Below are 6,646 nucleotides of genomic sequence, written 5' to 3'. Positions count from 1 at the left end.
TAGTCACAATCGCAACACTTAAAACCTACGCGAATATGGTTACTGTATAATTCATCCCTTTTGACCCCTGTGTTTAGGATGACTCAGGGTTAAACTGTCAACCCTGATCAGATCATCCGAATCGTGCTCAACTCAAACAGTCCTGTGACTCCTCACTAGGACTATCCTGGCCAAGGTTTTTCTAAATTGAAACATGACTGTACACAACTCTTGAACTAGAGTGGTCAATTGCATCTTGACACATGCACCAACAAGTCAAGTACTTGACTACACCCAGCAGCCTTCTATCACTGAATTAGAAATTCAGGTAGTCTAGTGCCTAAAAGTGCAGTGAGTTGCTTGCAAGTCACTGTAGCGGTCTCAGATCGGAGGGATAGTTATACCCATATCCCATCGGAGCAAATCTTGACAGCAGAAAAAGCTCCAGAGTCGGTCACGTTCAGTGCAGATGTACCCTTACATCTCACCTGTATGCCATACCAGTGTCTCCACACTTCTTGGTTAAGAGGACAACCAACCCATATGGCACACAACGACCTATGCTTGATAAACATTGTCATCTTTGGTAACAACGTATCATTTGGTCGCGAACTAGTTTAAGGACTAAATGACAAATCCTCCTTTGTCGAGTCTAAATAGTTCTAAGGACTTCATCACAACACAGGAGTTCATTAGAAGATGAAATAATTTGTGATAAAAAATACCAAAATAATTTTTATTTATTTATAATTCATATACTAATACAAGAAAGAGCACAACTGTCAACAGGCTAACGATTGGCTTTGGGATACTATTCTCAACAATCTTCCACTTGGTCTTAATCCAATCGGTGCAGTATCTAATACCCATCTTTGACTTGAAGTCGTCGAACTCCTTCACCGCAATGGCTTTAGTGAATGGGTCGGCCAGGTTCTCCTTTCCATCGATCTTCTGAAGGTCGACGTCACCTCTATCTATGATTTTTCGGATAAGATGGTAGCGGCGCAGAATATGTTTCATCCATTGGTGTGCCTTCGGTTCTTTCGCCTAAGCAATGGCTCCAGAGCTATCACAATAGAACAGAACTGGACCAACAAGAGAGAGTGATACTCCAAGCTCGGTGATGAATTTTCTCAGCCACACCGCTTCTTTGGTAGCATCTGATGCAACGACATACTCTGCCTCGCAAACTGAATCTGCCACAGTGTGCTGCTTGAAACTCTTCCAGCAGATAGCCCCACCATTAAGGGTAAAAACAAATCCTGACACACTCTTGCTGTCATCGTGATCAGACTGGAAACTGGAGTCTGTAAACCCCATAAGTCTCAAGTCTGATTCACCATAAACAACCCACTGGTCCTTAGTATTTCTTAAATACTTCAGGATGGTTTTAATAACCTTCCAGTGATTCTCTCCTGGATCAGATTGGTATCTACTCACTATCCCTAGTGAGTATGCCACATCTAATCATGTACATGTCATGGCGTACATGATAGATTCCACTGTCGAAGCATATGGAATTCTATCCATACGCACTCTCTCTTGAGGTGTTGTCGGACAATCCTTCTTCGAGAGAAAAATTTCATGGCCTATCGGTAGATAGCCTTTCTTAAAATTTTTCATGCTGAACCTCTTCAGCATAGTATCAATGTACGTGGACTGAGATAAGCCAAGCAACCTTTTAGATCTATTCCTATAGATCCTCATCCCTAGGATGTAGGAAGCTTCTCTTAGATCCTTCATGGAGAACTGTGATGACAGCCAAATCTTTATTCCTTGTAATGCAGGGACATCATTCTCGATTAAGAGAATATCATCCACATATAATACAAGAAATACCACTACTGGACCATTAGCCCACTTATAAATGCAGGGCTCTTCTTCGTTCTTAACAAAGCCATACATCTTGATCGTCCTATCAAAATGTATGTTTTAACTCTGGGATGCCTGCTTAAGTCCATAAATGGACCTCTGTAGCCTGCACACCTTAGACTCATCTGTGGATGTGAAACCTTCAGGACTTCATTTCGGGTTTTATGGCCTCTAGCCATTTCTCAGAGTCAGATCTCTGCATTGCATCCATGTAGGTGATCGGATCCTCATCATTTTCATCAAGTTCGATAGGATCACCGTCCCGGACTAAGAAACAATAGTATCTATCCGGTTGACGTGGTACTCTACCAGACCGTCTTAAGGGTGCAAGAACAATAGGCTCCGGATCTGATCTAACCAAATTTGGTTCAGGTTCAGTAACTTGTGTCGATTTTTTCACCTGCCGAACTTCCTCAAGTTCGACCTTAGAGGCAACAGTCCCTTCACCAAGGAACTTCTTTTTCAAAAAGATTGCCTTAAGGCTGACAAACACATTTTGCTCATCAGCTAGGTAGAAATAATGCCCTTTGGTCTCTTATGGGTACCTTATGAAATAACACTTGTCAGACCTAGGTCCAAGCTTGTCTGTAATTAAACGTTTAACATAAGTCGGACACCCCCAAACCCTAAGGTGCGAGAGTACTAGTTTACATCCTATCTATATCTCATATGGCATTTTGGTTACAGACTTACTCGAAACCCTATTTAGAAGGTAACAAGCCGATTCGAGCGCATATCTCTAGAGGGAGATTGGCAGACTAGCAAACTCCATCATGGATCGAACCATGTCCAACAAGGTCCGATTCCTCCTTTCAGATACACCATTATGCTGTGGTGTTCCAGGAGGAGTCCATTGAGAGAGAATCTCATTCTCCCCAAGATATGTCAGAAACTCATTGAAAAGGTATTCACCTCCTCGATCAGATCGAAGAGTTTTAATACACTTCTCAATTTATTTTTCTACCTCATTTCGGAATAGTTTGAACATTTCAAATGACTCCGACTTATGCTTCGTTAGGTAGACATACCCATACCTCGATAGGTCATCTGTGAAGGTTATGAAGTAGAAATATCCATCTCTTGCACTTGAGCTCATGGGTCCACATACATCAGAATGTACCAGACCCAAGAGTTCACTGGCTCGCTCACCTTTTCCAGTAAAAGGTGACTTGGTCATCTTCCCAAGAAACAGGACTCACAGGTTGGAAGTGATTCACAATCACCAACTTCAAGAATTTCTTCTTGAGCTAACCTGTTTATCCTATTCTTATTGATATGACCTAGCCTACAGTGCCAAAGGTAGACTTCTGACATATTATTCATTCTAGGGTATTTACCGGAGGTTTGAACCACATTAACAGGTTGTGATAGTAAGTAAATTCTATTATTTAGTTGTCCAACAAATATTGTAACACCATTCAAAATGATATTGTAAATATTTTTTTTTATTAAAAATTCATAACTGTACATGGCCAAAAGGCCTACAAAAATAATATTTAATAAAAAACTTGGACAATAGTGACATTCACTTCGAATTACATTACGAGAGTTGATTACAAGGTTCATGATTCCTAAAGCTAGAACTGGAACTTTGCTTCCATCTCCAACGTTCAGGAACCTCTCACCTTCATCAAATCTCCTACTAACCTGTAGACCCTGCATCGAATTACAGATATGATAAGGGCTTCCGGTATCCAATACCCAAGCAGTAGTATCACAAATGAAAAAGTTGCAAGGTGTTATCATATAATTACCTTGCTTCTTCTTCAGCTTGTTCAGGTCCAGGGAGGCAATATATAGAGGACAGTTCCTCTTCCAATGCCCCTGCTTCTTGCAAAAGAAGCACTCCGCCTAGCTCTGGTCAAGCTTGCGCTTCTTGGTCTGACCCTGTGTTGACGTCCCAGCATGTGGCTGCACCTTCTTATTCTTCTTCTTCTTGTTCTTCTTCCCTTTCTCAAAGGGTCGATGATCAGAAGAAGATCCTCCCACAATATTCACCGACTCCTTATGGAGCTGGTGGTCCTTCTCAAAGTTCTGCAACAACCCCAACAAACCGTGGTAGTTCACTGCAGACTTTGTCATCCAAAAATGAGTAAGGAAGGAGAGGTAGGACTTGGGCAAAGAATTAAGGATCGCATCCTTACCGAGCTGCTCATGTAAGGGAAAGCCCAGTTTACTTAGGCACTCAATCATTTTGATCATGTATAATACATGATCGATAACTGAGGCCCCATCCCTCATCTGAGCATTGAAAATGGCATAACTAGTTTTGTGCCTTTCAACATCGTCAGGCATGCCAAAGGAGTCGTTCAACATTTGAAGCATCTCCTGTGGCTGGGCATTCTCGAACCTACGATCGAACTCATCATTCATTGCCGCCAGCATTATACATCGAACGGTGGTGCAGTCGTTGAGCCACTTTTGGTAAGTGTCTCGGACCGCCCCTCTAGTATTCGGGGCTGGCTCCTTAGGTGCCAGATCCATTACTACATAAAGGATCCGCTCATGCTTAAGGATAATTTTTAATTTTCGATACCAGCTGTTGAAATTAGGTCCCATGAGCTTGTCATTTCTAATAATGACCGGAGTGATAGGGTAGCGGCCATAGCTGCGTAAAGAAAAATCAGACCTTTATTAGTACATAAATTATTAATACTAAATACTTGGACTTTAGTCTAAAGTTTCTCCCAGTATTTTATGAACTGGTAGCCTCAACCTCCAATTCGAGGAATTACTTTAATTCCTTAGTGGGTACTAGAATCCACACAGACCACACACGAGCCCAACTTTGGTTGGTCAACCCATGTGCATCTACGGGTAGGTTCATAACCAGTTGTTTCTCTAAACAACTTCTAGTAATTAATTTTGCTCCAGAACCTAATCAGTAGGCTTTGGCCTCCACTGAAAAGATATGGTTAGGTCCAACCATTAACATGATTTGATTTGGTGAATCTGATCAATAAATGATCAGGCCCGACTTTGGCCGGCCAACCTGACCACCATCAGAAAGACTCAACCAAATGATCATATTATGAATGATAATTCCATTAGTCAATAAGCACCAGACCTTTGGGCCTCCAATGACTATTAAACTAATGGACTCATTATCACTCATTTAATGGGAGGCTATGACTTAGTTATCACTATAACTTAATCATTTTTAGGGACCTAATAATTTTTAAGGATTTTTATTAAAGGATAGAAGAGAAGAAATTAACCAGCCAATTTTAATCCTCTCACTGACTTCACCAAGTCAGATTAAAAAGGATTTAATTAAAGTCGGTATTAGGAGCACCTAAATCAGTCGCACTGATTTACCTAATGACATGGGTGAGCCCTAATCACCAAATGATCTAATCAAAATCTAACTCATCAGGTTGGCCAGGTAAGTGAGATTAGTGGAAGGGATATGCCATTAACTCGTCAGAGATCGAATCAATGCGAGTAGCTCCCAGTTAAAAACCACTGGTCAGACTGCCGAACTTACCTTAGACACCAACCGGTTCATTAGTTTTAATTTGATCAACTTAGTAAATAGGGTTCCACCGTGTAGCCATGAATTAAGTCCATCTTGGTCTAGTTAAAGACATGGACCCATTCAACTACAACTATTGGAGTTGAGTCTAGAGTGTCTTTGACCTAATCTAATTCAACTTTTGATTAGATTTGACCAATTACTCTAATTTAGTTTATTTTTTTAAGCTAACCTTAGGTCTAACCCAATTATGGACCTAATCTATCTAACCCATTGACCCACAAGTTTATGCAATTATCTTAGATCTTAATTCATAATTCTAGACCAACTAGACAACACTTAATTCTTTTAATTAAGTATTTGGGCTGATGGGTTAGGGTTTGGCATTTCAAAAATAATTTTCAAATTTGAAAGGTTTTATTTTCTGTTCATCAAATGTGTTGACTCATTTCATAAACGGATCAGCACATTTCATAAACAGCAATCTTATTGCTAATTATATAATAGAAAATAACTCAATCAAAATAAATCATGAATATTCTTTTAGATCTAATCTAACACATTCATGATAAATTTTACAATTGAACCTTTACAATTAAGTCCTTTCGCTACTTTGTCTGCATGGGATATAATCGCTCGGCACCCCTACCGCCATAGGAGAACCCCATCGAATGGGAGGAGAGGGCCTTTAAACCCTACTTTTCCCCTATGATCGGATGACCATGGCAACCAACCCAATTAAACTACTTCCTACTTGGATCAAGTATATCTAAATATACCAATTTCAAAATTTAAATTTTAAATTTCAAATTTTAAATTTTAAATTTTGAATTTCAAATTTTAAACAAATTTCAAATTTTGAATTTTAAATTTTGATTTTTAAATTTTGAATTTCAAATTTAAAATTTCAAATAAATTTTAAATTTTAAATTTAAACTTTTAGATTACTACTTAATCTATGCATGCAAATGTATATCATATTTTAGAACCCGCTCTAATACCATTTGTGAGAATTTCAGTGCAGGAGTAAAACGATAATTTTAAAACTTTTTCAAAATTATAATTTTATAATAAAAATTATTAATTAATTTAATTAATTAATATATATTAACCCTACATAAGGATCTAAATATGATATATATAGTATGCATTTAAATTTGAAATTTTAAATTCTACAGTAAATATTTTACTGTTATGTGTTCAGAATATATTATCTTCATGCAGGTAGTCGATCGCTGCAGTCTGATCATCATCGAGAAGGTCTGATCATCGTAATATAGCCACACAGTATGTCTGGCCTCCGTGGATCATCCACACGAA

The sequence above is a fragment of the Elaeis guineensis genome, chromosome 14 (assembly GCF_000442705.2).
Source record: "Elaeis guineensis isolate ETL-2024a chromosome 14, EG11, whole genome shotgun sequence".
NCBI classification, from domain to species: domain Eukaryota; kingdom Viridiplantae; phylum Streptophyta; class Magnoliopsida; order Arecales; family Arecaceae; genus Elaeis; species Elaeis guineensis.
The sequence above is the reverse complement of the archived record's forward strand: the minus strand, read 5'-3'. Positions refer to the sequence as shown.